Source organism: Aythya fuligula, chromosome Z (assembly GCF_009819795.1).
Source record: "Aythya fuligula isolate bAytFul2 chromosome Z, bAytFul2.pri, whole genome shotgun sequence".
Taxonomy (NCBI): domain Eukaryota; kingdom Metazoa; phylum Chordata; class Aves; order Anseriformes; family Anatidae; genus Aythya; species Aythya fuligula.
In genome coordinates, this window is record NC_045593.1 from 64,850,080 (window position 1) to 64,865,127 (window position 15,048).

The window sequence follows — 15,048 nt, forward strand, 5'->3', positions numbered from 1 at the left end:
TGCTGAAACCACCAGAGCAGCTAAGTGGAATTGCTGCATTAAGCCATTATGATCATGTAAACAAAAATTTGCTAAGGAGTCCATTAAATATTTAGAAGATAAATGTCTTGCCATCCTGTTCCATTTACAAACCTTTCTGCAATGTAATGTGTTTTCTGTGATGAGCCTTGACAGATTTGACTACGTTAGAGAGGAATGATTTTTGTTGGGATCTAAATTGCAGGATGCAGTTTCCTTTCAAATCAACTGTTGAATTTATTTCTGGCTGTGCTTAAGGAACTCATGCTAATAGTCCATTCAGAAGCTGAGAAACAAGGAAAGAGCAGCACGCCATAAACAAAGGTAAGTTCACAGACTTAAACACCTAATGTTTTTTTTCTTGTTAAGAAAGAAATCCTAAAACTGCAAATCTATTTTTTTTCCATTGACATCAGAAAGCAATGAAAACATAAAACTGGTCAGAGAGAGAATACTAGCTTTTTTTTTTTTCTTTTTTTTTGTTTTGTTTTTGGTGTTGTTTGTTTCTTTGATCTTTTTTTGTTTGTTTGTTTGTTTGTTTTGTTTTATTGGGGAGAGAAAAACATGTTTTTGGGATTGGGAGAATTATCATATGCAAATAAATACACTTTCTTGTTTCTTCTTACCAGAACTAATTGACATCTAAAAACTACAAATCATTTTACAAGTAATTTTTCATAGTGAAAGTTACATTAAAAAGACATAACAGAAAAAAAAAAAAAAATCTCTCACAGTAAAGAAAATGTTTACAGCATCCAGCCTGTTAACAAAAAGTTTCAAATTCTCTTTTTTTGTTTAAGAATTAAACTGACTTTGTTTTAAAGAATATATCATATATGACATTACAATTGAATTTGTTTTATGATAAAATGCTTTTATATCCTTTAATAGGATGTTATGGTATACTTTAAAGTCTTAAAATATGGCTGTAACTATGTAGTTAAAAATAATACTAAAAAAACAAAAAAAAAAACAAAAAAAAAACAGATAGGAAGGGAGAACAAACAAGTGTGATATTGAAACAATGGAATAAGAGCATTGTTTACTCCGTATGTGTGTTGTGCACACAAGAATTCTCCACGGCTTTCTGAATGACCTAGCCTAGTTCTTACACTAGAAGGAAAACCGTGAATTTGTGGGAATGCAAAACCATTACCCAAAGGACACGCTGTCTGATTGAGAATAGAGGCTTAAACTTGTCTTTCTGTTTGAATTACATGTCCTACCCAACAGATCACCGAGAGGATTTTTTTTTTTCTGTTTATTTATTTACTTATTTTTTCTTAAGGGAAATATATAGATACATATGCACATAAACACATAAGTAAGAACAGGAGTTTTAAGATTTTGCATCTTTAAAATCTGTGACTGAGTATATCAGAACTTCTTATTTTCCTTCAAGACAACTTCCTTCAAGACAAATCGACCCACCTGTGTGAGATCCCCAGCCCAGACCCCAGAGTAGCTGTTGAAGCCTCTGCCTGAGGCTCTGCTGAAGCCTTCTGCTCTGAGCTCTGGGGAGCTCAGCATCTGTTCTAACTACTGGCTCAGTCAAGCAGCTGTGGACCCCGATCACACCACATAGAAATGCTATGAACTTGTAACATACTACATTGCTGAGGTTCCAGCCTGCATCTGAAAAGCCTCAGTAAAGAGCTAGTGAACCTTATGTTACAGAAGAAGATTTTGGTAGTTATCAGTACTGATTAACCTCTACTTGCTGCAGGTCTGGGGCAGACTGGTGCACTGTGCCCACAACCAGAGTTGCTGCTTGACACAAATCCCACAACACTGGAGATGGAAACGGGAGATGACTGGTGTTGGACCAAACCCTCTTTCTTCTTTTCAGCTTGCATCTGCAGGATGGGCTTCTCCCTGCACTACCACTTGCCCTCGCAAAGTGTTTGGTGATGGTAAGTGTGCCAGCACAGCGGGGAGAAAGGGGGGTGTCAGAACCTTGGCTGATGTGCAGCACCAGCACCCACAGACTAACGCACATATAACTTTCCTCAGGCTTCAAAAGGGCTCCACTTGTCATTTTAGAGGCAAAACCCGTCTTCCATGAGCTTTGATCATCTGTAATAGGTTCTTTCTGACTGGTTGTCAACCTGAAAATTAAAAAGGCTGGTTGAGAAAGCACAACAACCGCTGCAGCAGAGAAAGATTAATCATTTGTTCTGACTAATGAAGACATCACCACTACTGTAAATCAAACTGGTCCGATATCATTAACCACTGATATTTCCCTTAGAAACCAAAATGCCTTCATCCACAAAAGCAAAGGCCAGCATACAAATTTCAGGATATTTGTTTTGCTAATGACAAAATTAAAATGATTTCCCATCCTTCATAGCCGCAGGCCTGGACATAGAAAACATCAACAGACTTTGCACATTTTATGATAAGATAAACAAAGATATAAAATGAGGAGATAAAAAAAAAATACACTTATGAATGCTAAGTTATTCCAATATTTAAATTAATTACATGGTTAAAGAGTGATTGCCTCTTTTTATCTTCTACTAACTACAAACAAGAAAAAAGATCAAGAAACACAGCTGGGCATTTATTAATTCCATTCTTCCCCCTGCAATTAAACTTTAATCAGTTTCAAAGAATATTTGTGTTCTGTCCAATAAGTTGACATGCTTAAAACAGAGGTTAAAGAGGGAAAAAAAAAAAAAAAAGATACATATATTACCTGTGGTAGGATGTGAGGGGATTTGCTCTCTGGAAGAGAAATACTTTGCAGCAAAAGAAGCACAGGCTTTTATACAGTAGAAATATATAACAGTTACAATTCATGTTTCAGCAAATAAAGGTCTGACTTTTATTTTGGGAAGAAAAATCTGGGAAGTTTTATTTAAATATTGTATCTAATATAAGTAGCCTTTAGAATCAAGCATCAGAATAACAGCTTCATGTTCATTGAATTGAGATTGGTCATCAATATCCTTTGAAAACTTAAAAGCTGCTATAAAACTTATATAATCAAAACCAGGACTTTGATTACAAGTAGTGGGTTTTTAAAATTCAAGTATTCATAAAAAAATACAAACCTTTTATTCTCAAAATGAGGAAAAGTAACAGCATTGGAAAACAGCCTGTTTTTTCTTTCCCTGCAGACAAAACACTTGCTGCTAGTGGTTGCAAAGCTAATTCTTCACCAGGGGTTGGGACAGAGAGACCTGTCTGTCTTACCCTAGGACTGAAATGCAGTCCAGAAAGGAAGGATCTGTAATCACACTGCTGCAAAACATCAATATCTGCCAGGCCACAAGAAGCTTCTGCTGCCTTGGACACCAAATTAGATCAATTGGCCATCTGGGGTGAACACATGGAAGAACATACAGAGAGCAGTGTGCAACAATTAGTCTCCTAAGGGTTTCAGGAAGGAGATTAATCAGTAACTCCAAGATCTCATCTCTAACGGTAGTGCAATTTGGAGAAGAACTTTTGCCCTTAATGAGATTTGCAATCCCCAAACAGAGAATACCCACCTAATAAGACAGCTGCCTGTTTATGTCTCACTTCCCAGAGAAAAGGAGAGCTGCCCCTATGCTGCTGCATGTAGAAAAAGATGGTCAGGACCTGAACACCCCATTGTGCTATAGGGAGTGGAGCCTCAAAACTTGGTGAGCTGGCCTTGAGTCAGAGTGCTAGGCACCTTTGCTGCAGCTGTACCCTTCATATCAGGGGGTTGAGAGAGAAACAGAGACAGGATCTATCTCAGGTATGCAAAAACTTCAATATCCCTAGACTCTCCTTGCAGTGGAGATGCAGACAAAGTATGCCCCCAGCAGAATGGGAAGTGCAACACCAGGGGTGTTGGATGTGAAGGTGAAAGATGGAAGCTGATGACTTCTGGCATACAGAGCCTGGTGTCTCCTGTCTCCTGCTCCACCTGAAGGCCTTCAATTACAGAAGTGGTTCACTGCTCTCAAGGCTGAGGATGTGCCCGGTGTGCTTTCAAGGGAGGTGTTTGACCTACTGCCCCTGACGCATGCAAGATGACCAGGAGGAAGATGCAAATGGCAATAGTGGGCAGCTCCCTTCATCTGGGGGTGCAGAAAGCTAGCTGACAACCTGACCTGTCACATATAGAAGTTCACTGCTTGCTAGGCGTCCAGATCTGGTATGCCGTAGTGAGACTGCCAAGACTTCTTTGACCCTCTAAATATTACCATTGATTTTCCTCCATGCGGCCACCAATGACACTGCCAGGGGCAACCTGGTGAGTATCAAAGAGACTACAGAACTCTTGGGGTCACGATCCGGGATGTGGGGGCCCAGGTGCTGTTCTCCTCAGTACTGCTGGCAAGGGGAAAGTAGGAGGGCACGGATCATGCATGCCAACAATTGGTTGCAGAGCTGGTGTGAGGTCTGCTTCAGACCAGAGGTCCCTTCTGATCTTAGCCACTTTATGATTCTGTGAACACACAACAGCAACTGCAATGTATATTAACCTGATACCAGTTTAAGGATGCCCATTTTCTGCAATTTTTATCTAAAGTTATAACTGAAAAAATATGAGAAATAGAATACAGTACTTGTATAATATATTGTCAAAGGAGTATTTAAATTGCAACATTGTATTTAAATTGCATCAGAAACAGAAAAACAATCAATCAAAAATCCTCAGGCTCTGCAGCCAGTGATTATGGTGAGGGCTAAACATTATGGTTAGATTTCAGTTACTGGAGATCCCCCCAAGGGGTAGTCATGGCTTGCTCTACAAGAGGTGACAGAACAAATGCCCCTTCACATTACCCTAGAATGTTCCACCCCAAACCATTCAGCCCTAGATCTTCTCTCTTTTGCTGGAGGAGTTTTCTGCCATTCAAGGGAGAAAGGCTGAGCAGATTCTAGCAAAATTCTACTTTCTTCAGGCACTGCCCCTCTACAGATTATTTATGGATTCACACCTTGCCTCTAGCCAAACCGGCCGAGGGATGTGCAAAAGTCACTGAGTTACAGACAGTAAATGAGATCTGTGCACTTACGGAGAGAGCAGGAAATTTGGGCTGGGTTAAATAACCCTGGCTTCCTGCACACTTGCTCCTGGAAGCAACAAAACAGCAAAATGAAAACTGGGTGATTAATTCTCCTCTCCCACTGGTGTGAATTGGGCACATCTCCTTAGAGGTCAACAAAGTTTAAAGGGTATAAACCAGGGGTAGTCAAGTTAAGAAACCTCTCATAGTAGTAAGAATTTAGAGGCTTTATTACTAGTAGTAGTAGTATTTTTTTATTTATTTTTTTTTAATCAAAGCAATAGCAACAAGGGGCTTTTACCTATTCAGGTATAGGGTTTTTCAGTTATTTTGATTTAAGCAAAATTTTGGGACCAGATCCTATAGTATTTTTTAATAAAACAAATCATTTCGATTGTTTCTGAGTGAGTGAAATATACCAAGATTTCAAATTGTACTCAGACTCCAGAAAAACATAAATAATGGATTTTCTGTCTAATTACTACACTCATTCATTGCCACATAAATTGGAAGCTATTATTCAACAGCAAACCATTTGCTTAACCTGGTGCTGCATATTTTCTATCAAACTGTTGAGGGCTTCTTTTTTTTTCCTACTTTGGTTAAGCTATATAGCTCCCTTTGGAATTGTTAGATTAATTTGATTTGTTTTATAGTTAGTATGTGTATGGTTCACAGACCATAGGGCCTGGCTTTCCCTTTTATAAATAATTTCCTTTTTATGGTGTAATTAGGACGCTGTGTGTTTTTGCAATGAACCTCAGACTTAAGCATGACAAACAGGAGATATTAAAAGTACTGTTTCTTTTCCTCCACGAAATAAGGAGAACCTGAAGAAACTGGAATAAGGATTATAATCCTGCTTCTGAACATAATCAATTCACAATTTCTACAGAATACCATAAATGCCATGCTTCTGTATTAGTACTTGATATTCACTTCTGTATTAGGGGTTCTTTGTATCGATCTATTTACATATACCAGCAGAGATCAATATATGCATTTTGTGAGGAATACAGTTATTTTTGTGAATGTTAACAGGTGCATGCAAAGTACATACAGATAGATATTTATGATGTTTCTTAGTCACTACCAAAACTGATTACAGCAAATGCTAAGAACACAAGAGTGCTTATAGGTTGTAATGTCTGTATCAAAGATGATAAGATGTTGTGGAATTTCTTAGTGGGCAATTACATCTATACCTGTCCTAATGGGTATTCTTATTTTTTTGCCTTGATGAAAAGATGTATAACTGAGATACCCTCAAGGTACAGGTAAGCTATTTTACCAAACAATTTATTTTTGACAGAAAGACAGAAAAAAAAATAAAAAATGTCATCTTCTTTATGTAAAGAAATACAGAAATATACAAAGAAGCTCCTTTGCAGAACAGTGTTTCACAGTGCACATGAAAGGTCTTTATTTCAAGCTTTAAAGAATGAAAACTGTAGAAGAATATAATTCTAGATGAAGAGATCATTTGTTACAGCGTGTAAGTCTTAATCATTCTTTTATAAAATCTGCAGACCATTTCTTCTACTGCTCTGTCACAGTTCATGTTCTAACGTGAGGACATTTTATTAATAATATTCCCATGGCCATACTGAAATTTTCCATTCTCTCTCTTAGAGAAGTTGCTGTCACAAAATCATGAAACAGAAACAGCATCATGTGACACAGGTAAACATCATACTTTTAAAATGCTTGTGGTTTCTGAGAATCTTTTTCATTATTCAGTTGCATTTCCCCCTTAAATGAATAAAGTGCTTGAACAATTTTAAATAGCAAACAAAGTGCATTTTAATCCATCTGCATGCTGTTAACAGCATGCAAACAGAAATATGAACTACAATCACTGAATACATCATTTGCAATGAATGCTTGTTCAGCTCCTGTACACTGTCAGAAATTACAGGGCCATCAAGTCACAAGTCAGGCCTTAAGAATTAGTGTCCACTAATACCAAATTTACACAGGAAAGTACACCCAGTTAATACCATTTGCTACGACAAATAAATCTACATTCATCTCATGAAGAATCAGAAATGCATGAGTGCTGATGGTTGTCTGATCCCATTACAACTTTGTCACCAGCTCACACTCCAGATGAGCACAGGGGAATGCACAAAAAAAGAAAAAAAAAAAGTGTTTTGGGGTCTGAGTTGCTTCAGGGCATGAGGTGGGAAGCAAAGAGCAGTGATATGCCACCATTCCAGCTCTCTCTCTGTCCTAACAAGAGGCATTTATCTCATCCAGGAAAGTCCTCCAAGTTCACGATGATTATCATAAAACTTTTATTTGACATTTGTTTGCTTAAATAACATGACCTGGGATCAGATTTTCTGAAGCTGCCAGTTTCCAAGTTGAAATATCAAACAAAACTAAACTAAACTAAAATCCAACAAATAAATAATCCTACCATGGAGTTATTAACAGTCATTAGTGCCCATAAGATGTTGTATCTATCCAAACCCACCTATACCAGAAGAAGAGAAGCTAACATTCTGGAAAAATCTTTCCTACCAGACTTCCCTTCCTCTGCATCTAAGCTACATCATTCAGCTGTCTCAATCACTGTTAGGTTATTAAGAAGGTGAGAATGGCATTGCTTTATCACAGGGATGGTACTATGGTACAGAATAGTTTTTCATGTATGGCTTCATAAGCATGGGAACTAGAAGTCCTTGAGCTCTCCCTTGCTCTACTTAGTGTCAGACAGTGATCAGGTGCAATGATATTTGGTAAACATTGTATTGAAAACTTGATTCAGAAAGGGAAAAAAAAAAGGCTTGGGAGGGTCCACTGTTGACCTCAAAATAAAACATTTCTTTATGCTGGCTTATCTGGCTCCTTATCAATTGTTACTGCATGAGGAGTCTGATTCTACCCCGTTGAGCAATCCCTGAAGCTCAATATAGAGAAATGCCCTTATATTTCTATTGTACCCATGTGCTTTGAGAATGCATATCCACAAAATATATTTTCTTATTTTATTTTTCTCTCTGGCTGTTCTAGTATAAATGTATGCTATGCAGACATGTTCCTTACTGTATTACCAGAGGCTTACAGATTCCACAAACAGCTTCCAATTTCTTTTATTATCCATTTTACATTTTACTTGCATAAATGCAGAAAGAAAGATCTTGGAGAAACGAATGCCTGAGGACTCAAATGAGTGAGGGTTGTACAGTGAGCAGAGAACTTGGAAATGGAAGGCTGGGTAACAGTACTAACACTCGGTTAATGCACTCAATTAGTTACTACGGCTGAAGCCACACTACCTGGAACTGAACAAGTCTTTTTTTTTTTTTTTTTTTTTTTTTTTTTAAATTTAAACCTGATGAATAATTTGTTTTTAAAAGCAAGTTGTCACGCTACTGGAAAACACTTGTAAATGTAGATATCTTCTGAAAACAAACACATTTGGAGGGTTGGTTTGTTTTTAAAAGATTTTTTGAAAGAACTTGTCTCTGCTCTCCATAAACATTTTATTTGTGTCCTTACAAATGTCCTTTCTGTCAAGCCCAGTAACAGCAAAATATTGATTTTTTTTTTCCTAAATAAGAACATGAGTTCTACATGCATTAATATAGACATCTTATACCTATAGACAACTTATACCTATGGCTGCTACTGAAGACAGTGTGAAAATAGAGAGGAAAGCCTGGAGGCAGCAACTAAAATCACTGTACATGTACACACATACATACTCTACTAAGTCAAAGCTAACCTTTTTCATTCATTTCACAGAGCTATGTTCTTCTCTTCTACATTTTCAGTAAAGTTCTTCAGAGCAGGCAGTCCTTTAAGTTGATATATTTTATGTTACTGAACACATCCTCAGAGCTTAATAAGTAGCTAAGAATGCTGTAAGAATTTGTGGCTCAGCGAGAGGGCGGCTCAAAAGGGAAATTTGTAGAGAGATGTAAAAAAGGCTGTTCAGACACAGAAAAGGCTGTGGGGCAGGGATGTGTGGAGGAGCTGCATTCTTAGTCTTGATTTTGGAGATACAATACTGAAGAAAACATCAACGATCTCTTCATACGCTGAAAAAAAAAATAAAAATTGAACAGTTGAAATAGGGAATCCATGGCCTAGGAACAGAAGGTAGATAATAACTTTTACAGAATATTTCTAATACTGTATATCAATAAATGTTGTGCTTAATTGGTAAACAAAATTAATATTCAAGGACAGGATTTTCCTTGTTATTACAGTATGAATGTCATCACCAGAAACACCTTTTTTAAATTATTTTTTTGGTGAGCTTGATATTTGAATGAGAAGGACAGATACAAACCTTTTTCCCTGGTAAACAGAATACATTTCCCATCTGTTTCCATCTTTTCAGTGGGGAATTGCACCTGTCTCACCTGTCTTCAGAGGACAATAGACAAAAGTACTCATATCTGTGAAGTAACAGCAACACCAATGCAGCAGGCTTGTAGCAATAGACAAGCTCATCTCCCAGAATTACAAAGTGGAGCAGATTCTGACTGGATCTGTATTAATCCTGAAGACATCAGTCAGCCTCTGCATGCACTAGCCCTTCTAATGTAAAATTCGTGAGAAACATCAATGAAGTAAAACATATTGTTCCACCATCATCTTTCAGACAGAGAATACCAGAACAAAGCAGAAAAGAATACATTTGGAGAAGAAAGTCAGAAACAGCTACAAAAATGTAAAACATTCTTTTTCTGTGTTTTTATCTTATTCAGACTTGAACTCTGTCATCAAACTTGACAACTCTGCACAAATAAAAACAGAGAATATCTCTTTACCCCTCATGCTTCAATCTGATCTAAGAACTTCTTTGTCCACAAAACAAGAGCAAAGCAAAACAAAACCTCCTAGACAGAATGCTTGGAGGGGTCATCCTGTGATTTACTGTGTTGTATCAGCAACCCTGGAGGTATTTAAAAGACTTGTAGGTGTGGTGCTTAGGGACATGGTTTAGTGGTAGACTTCGTAGTGATAGGTTAAAGGTTGGACTTGTTGATCTTAGAGGTCTTTTCCACATTAAATGATTCTATGATTCTATGTTTATGAAATCGTAATAAATCCAGGATGTGCAGTCATAATCAGGAATTGGCGCTGTGAAATCAAGGCTCTCATCACAATCTCTCAATTGCACTATCCTCTGCACCTGTAGCAACTGGGTGTGGTTGGTAGCAAACTCCCAAATGGCTTTTGTAGCACTTCAGAAGGCAGGTATCTCTGAAATTCACTCCTCATGACATTGTCTCAACTGTCTCAAGTCATGTCTGTCTCCAGTCTTTAGAACTTAAGACATAAGTAGACAGTTACTGTAATACCAAAAATAGATATGTGGATGGGTAGACAGATGTTTAAAGATGAAGTTATTCTGTAAGGTTTTGTTTCAGTAGTTTTTTTTGGTTTGCTACTGGCCAGAGAGCAGAAGAAGATTGGTACACAGATAAAAGTAATTTAGAGTATTAAAGCTGCACAGTTCATTTGAACACAAGTATGGTAAATTTAATGAGAGTTTTATAGTTAATATGATGTGAAACCCTCAGCTAGAAATAAATCTGTCCAGATCTTACTTAGCTGGTTCAAGAGACAGCCTCAGTGTTCATAAACTATCAACAATAACGTACTTTATTTTTCAGATTCCCTTCAAGCACATTTCTGTATTCCAGAAATGCTTACAATTTTATATTTGCTGTGTTCAGCAAAAGTTGCATTGGGAATTTCTGGGGAACATGATGGTTATGACACTATTTGAGAAGGAGTCTACAGGCAGGTGTGAAATCAGCATTTTCCATGTCAATTAGAGCACTGTTTTGTATTTGAAGGATAAATACTATTTTTCTCTACCATCAGGGCTCTGAAGCTTATCATAAGGCTACAATGTCCTGAAGGTGTCTAGTTCATTTTGAACCAGATGGTAAACATATTGCATTTAACATTGTCTGGTAAGAATTATTTCTTTCATAAAATGCATACACACAACTCACGCACAGAACATACAGACAGACAAAGAAAGAAAGAAAGAAAAAAACAAACCAAAACAAAACACAACAACAACAAAACAGATCCTTATGAGATATAGAAAATCCTAATATGCTGTGTGAAGGTCCCAGGAAATGCACTTTTTGTAGCACTTTTTTTCCCCAAACACAAGCTCAGGGGAAGTTGTTCTTAGGTGTTAGTAATGTTTGCTTTGAACTATGAGTATTTTTCTATTAGTTTCCCTTGGTGCATGACTACAGTTGTGCACTCTCATTTTAGTTCTCCATGCACTTAGCTGCAAGCATGACAACCTTGATCTAGGTTCACCTCTGTCCTTGCAGCACGTTGACAAGAGCTAAGAGGTCTAGTTTTTAATTTTATTTTTTAATTATTTTTTTTTTTTCAGCTGAGAGATTGACAAGGGAAATGACACAAGGAAAGAGAAAGATAAGGGCAAAAGGATGGAAATGAATCCTTACAAATTGTGCTTGTAATCTGAGGGTGTTATCAAAACAAGTATGAAGATTGGAAGGAACAAAACATTTTGCCATCCTTGTCCAGCTCAAGCAGCACTCTATTCTGTTTCAGTCCTGTAGCATGAGTACCTGCTCTCCATGACCATTTGTAAGCATTGCTTGTCCTTTTGGACATGCTTGTCCATTGCTTGAATCACAGAATCACAGAATCACAGAATTTTCTAGGTTGGAAGAGACCTCAAGGTCATCGAGTCCAACCTCTGACCTAACGCTAACAGTCCCCACTAAACCATTTCCCTAAGCTCTACATCTAAACGTCTTTTGAAGACTTCCAGGGATGGTGACTCCACCACTTCCCTGGGCAGCCTGTTCCAGTGCCTCACAACCCTTTCAGTGAAGAAGTTCTTCCTAACATCTAACCTAAAACTCACCTGGTGCAACTTTAGCCCATTCCCCCTCATCCTGTCACCAGGCACGTGGGAGAACAGGCCAACCCCCACCTCGCTACAGCCTCCCTTGAGGTACTTATAGAGAGCAATAAGGTCACCCCTGAGCCTCCTTTTCTCCAGGCTGAACAAGCCCAGCTCCCTCAGCCGCTCCTCGTAGGACTTGTTCTCCAGGCCCCTCACCAGCTTCGTCGCCCTTCTCTGCACCCGCTCAAGCACCTCGATGTCCTTCTTGTAGCGAGGGGCCCAAAACTGAACACAGTACTCGAGGTGCGGCCTCACCAGAGCTGAGTACAGGGGGACGATCACCTCCCTAACCCTGCTGGCCACACTGTTTCTTATACAAGCCAGGATGCTGTTGGCCTTCTTGGCCACCTGAGCACACTGCTGGCTCATATTCAGCCAACTATCCACCATCACTCCCAGGTCCTTCTCTGCCTGGCAGCTCTCCAACCACTCATCTCCCAGCCTGTAGCTCTGCTTGGGGTTATTGCGCCCCAGGTGCAGGACCCGGCACTTGGCCTTGTTGAACTTCATGCAGTTGACCTCAGCCCATCAGTGCAGCCTATCCAGATCCTCCTGCAGAGCCTTCCTACCCTCAAGCAGATCGACACACGCACCTAACTTGGTGTCATCTGCAAACTTACTGAGGGTGCACTCGATGCCCTCGTCCAGATCATCGATGAAGATATTAAAGAGGATCGGCCCCAGCACCGAGCCCTGGGGGACGCCACTAGTGACTGGCCTCCAACTGGACTTGGCTCCATTCACCACGACTCTTTGGGCCCGGCTATCCAGCCAGTTTCTAACCCAACGAAGCGTGCGCCAGTCCAAGCCAAGAGCAGCCAGTTTCTTGAGGAGAATGCTGTGCGAGACGGTGTCAAAAGCCTTGCTGAAGTCAAGGTAGACCACATCCACAGCCTTTCCCTCGTCCACCCAGCGCGTCACTTTGTCATAGAAGGAGATCAGGTTCGTCAAGCAGGACCTGCCTTTCATAAACCCATGCTGACTGGGCCTGATCGCCTGCTTCCCCTGCAAGTACTGCATGATGACTCTCAGGAGGATCTGCTCCATGAGCTTCCCTGGCACTGAGGTCAAACTGACAGGCCTGTAGTTTCCCGGGTCTACCCTCTGGCCCTTCTTGTAGATGGACATCACATTTGCTAGCCGCCAGTCGATTGGGACCTCCCCCGATAGCCAGGACTGCTGATAAATGATGGACAGTGGCTTGGCCAGCTCCTCTGCCAGTTCTCTCAGTACCCTTGGGTGGATCCCATCCGGTCCCATCGACTTGTGCGCATCCAAGTGCCGTAGCAGGTCACCAACCAGTTCTTCATGGATAATGAGGGCCACATCCTGCTCCCCATCCCCTTCCACCAGCTCAGGGTACTGAGTATCCAGAGAACAACCGGTATTGCCGCTAAAGACTGAGGCAAAGAAGGCATTGAGCACCTCCGCCTTTTCCTCATCTCTTGTAACTAAGTTTCCCCCCGCATCCAGTAAAGGATGGAGATTCTCCTTAGTCCTCCTTTTTGTGTTGATGTATTTATAGAAACGTTTTTTGTTATCTTTAACGGCAGTAGCCAGATTGAGCTCCAGATGAGCTTTGGCCTTCCTAATTTTGTCCCTGCACAGCCTCGCTACTTCTTTAAAGTCCTCCTTAGTGGCCTGTCCACTTTTCCAAAGCTTATAAACCCTCTTTTTCCTCCTAAGATCAAGCCACAATTCTCTGTTGAGCCAGGCCGGTCTTCTTCCCCGCCAGCTCGTCTTTGGGCACGTGGGGACAGACCGTTCCTGCGCCATTAAGATTTCCCTCTTGAAGAGCGCCCAGCCTTCCTGGACTCCTCTGCCCTTCAGAACCACCTCCCAAGGGACTCCACCAACCAGTGTCCTGAGCAGCTCAAAGTCAGCCCTCCGAAAGTCCAATACAGCGGTTTTGCTGGTCCAGTTCCTGGCCTCGCCAAGAATAGAGAACTCCACTATTTCGTGGTCACTCTGCCCTAGACAGCTTCCGACCACCACATCTCCCACCAGTCCTTCTCTGTTTGTGAAGAGAAGGTCTAGTGGGGCACCACCCCTGGTAGGTTCACTAACCAGCTGCGTCAGGAAGCTATCTTCCACGCTCTCCAGACTGCTTTCTCAGGGCTGTGTTGTGCTTCCAGGATATGTCAGGGAAGTTGAAGTCCCCCATGAGTACAAGAGCTGACAATTTCGCAACTTCTGTCAGCTGCCTGTAGAGTTCCTCATCCGTCTCCTCATCCTGGTTCGGTGGTCTATAGCAGACCCCGACCAGGACACTAGCCTTGTTGTCCCTGCCGATCCTAACCCAAAGGGACTCGACCTTGTCATTCCCAACCTCGAGTTCTACAACCTCGAAAGACTCTCTAATATAGAGAGCCACACCACCACCCCTTCTATGCTGCCTGTCCCTTCTAAAGAGCTTATAGCCAGGCATTGCAGTACTCCAGTCATGAGAGTGGTCCCACCACGTCTCCGTGATGGCAACCAAGTCGTAGCCTGCCTGCCGCACGATGGCTTCCAGCTCCTCCTGTTTGTTACCCATGCTGCGTGCATGGGTGTAGATGCACTTCAGCTGGGCCATTGCCTTATCCTCCGGCCTTGCCATCGTTCCCCCTGGCACAGCCCCAACAATCCTAGCTTCAGCCCCATCCCCCTTCCTACCTAGTTTAAAGCCCTCTCAATGAGCCCTGCCAGCTCCTGGCCCGGGATCCTTTTTCCCCTAAAAGATAGGGACCTGTCTGTGGCCATCAGGCCAGGTGCTGAGTAAAGTGCCCCATGATCAAAAAACCCAAGATTTCTGCATTGGCACCAGCCCCGGAGCCATGTGTTTAACAGGTGGGCTTTCCGTGTCCTCTCTGAACCCCTCCCTGCCACCGTAGGGATGGACAAAAACACCACCTGCACTCCCGCTCCATCCACTAACTCTCCCAGTCCCCTAAAGTCTCTTTTGATAGCCTTGAGGCTTCTCTCTTCGATGTTATCACTGCCCGCCTGGACTATCAAAAGGGGTAATAGTCAGAGGGGAGTACCAGGTTAGGAAGCTTCCTGGCAACGTCCCTGACCCTGGCCCCAGGGAGGCTGCAGACTTCCCTACGGGTAGGGTCAGGCCGACAA

At 41.1% G+C, this 15,048-nt stretch overlaps 1 long non-coding RNA gene across 1 annotated transcript; it reads left to right on the forward strand.

The window, feature by feature from the left end:
- The first annotated feature begins 279 nt into the window (after positions 1–279).
- On the forward strand, positions 280–5,229 carry LOC116500805. Its single transcript, XR_004254343.1, has 3 exons — positions 280–342; positions 1,745–1,931; positions 3,144–5,229. It is a non-coding gene; the product is annotated as an uncharacterized LOC116500805 (long non-coding RNA).
- The last annotated feature ends 9,819 nt before the right edge of the window (positions 5,230–15,048 follow it).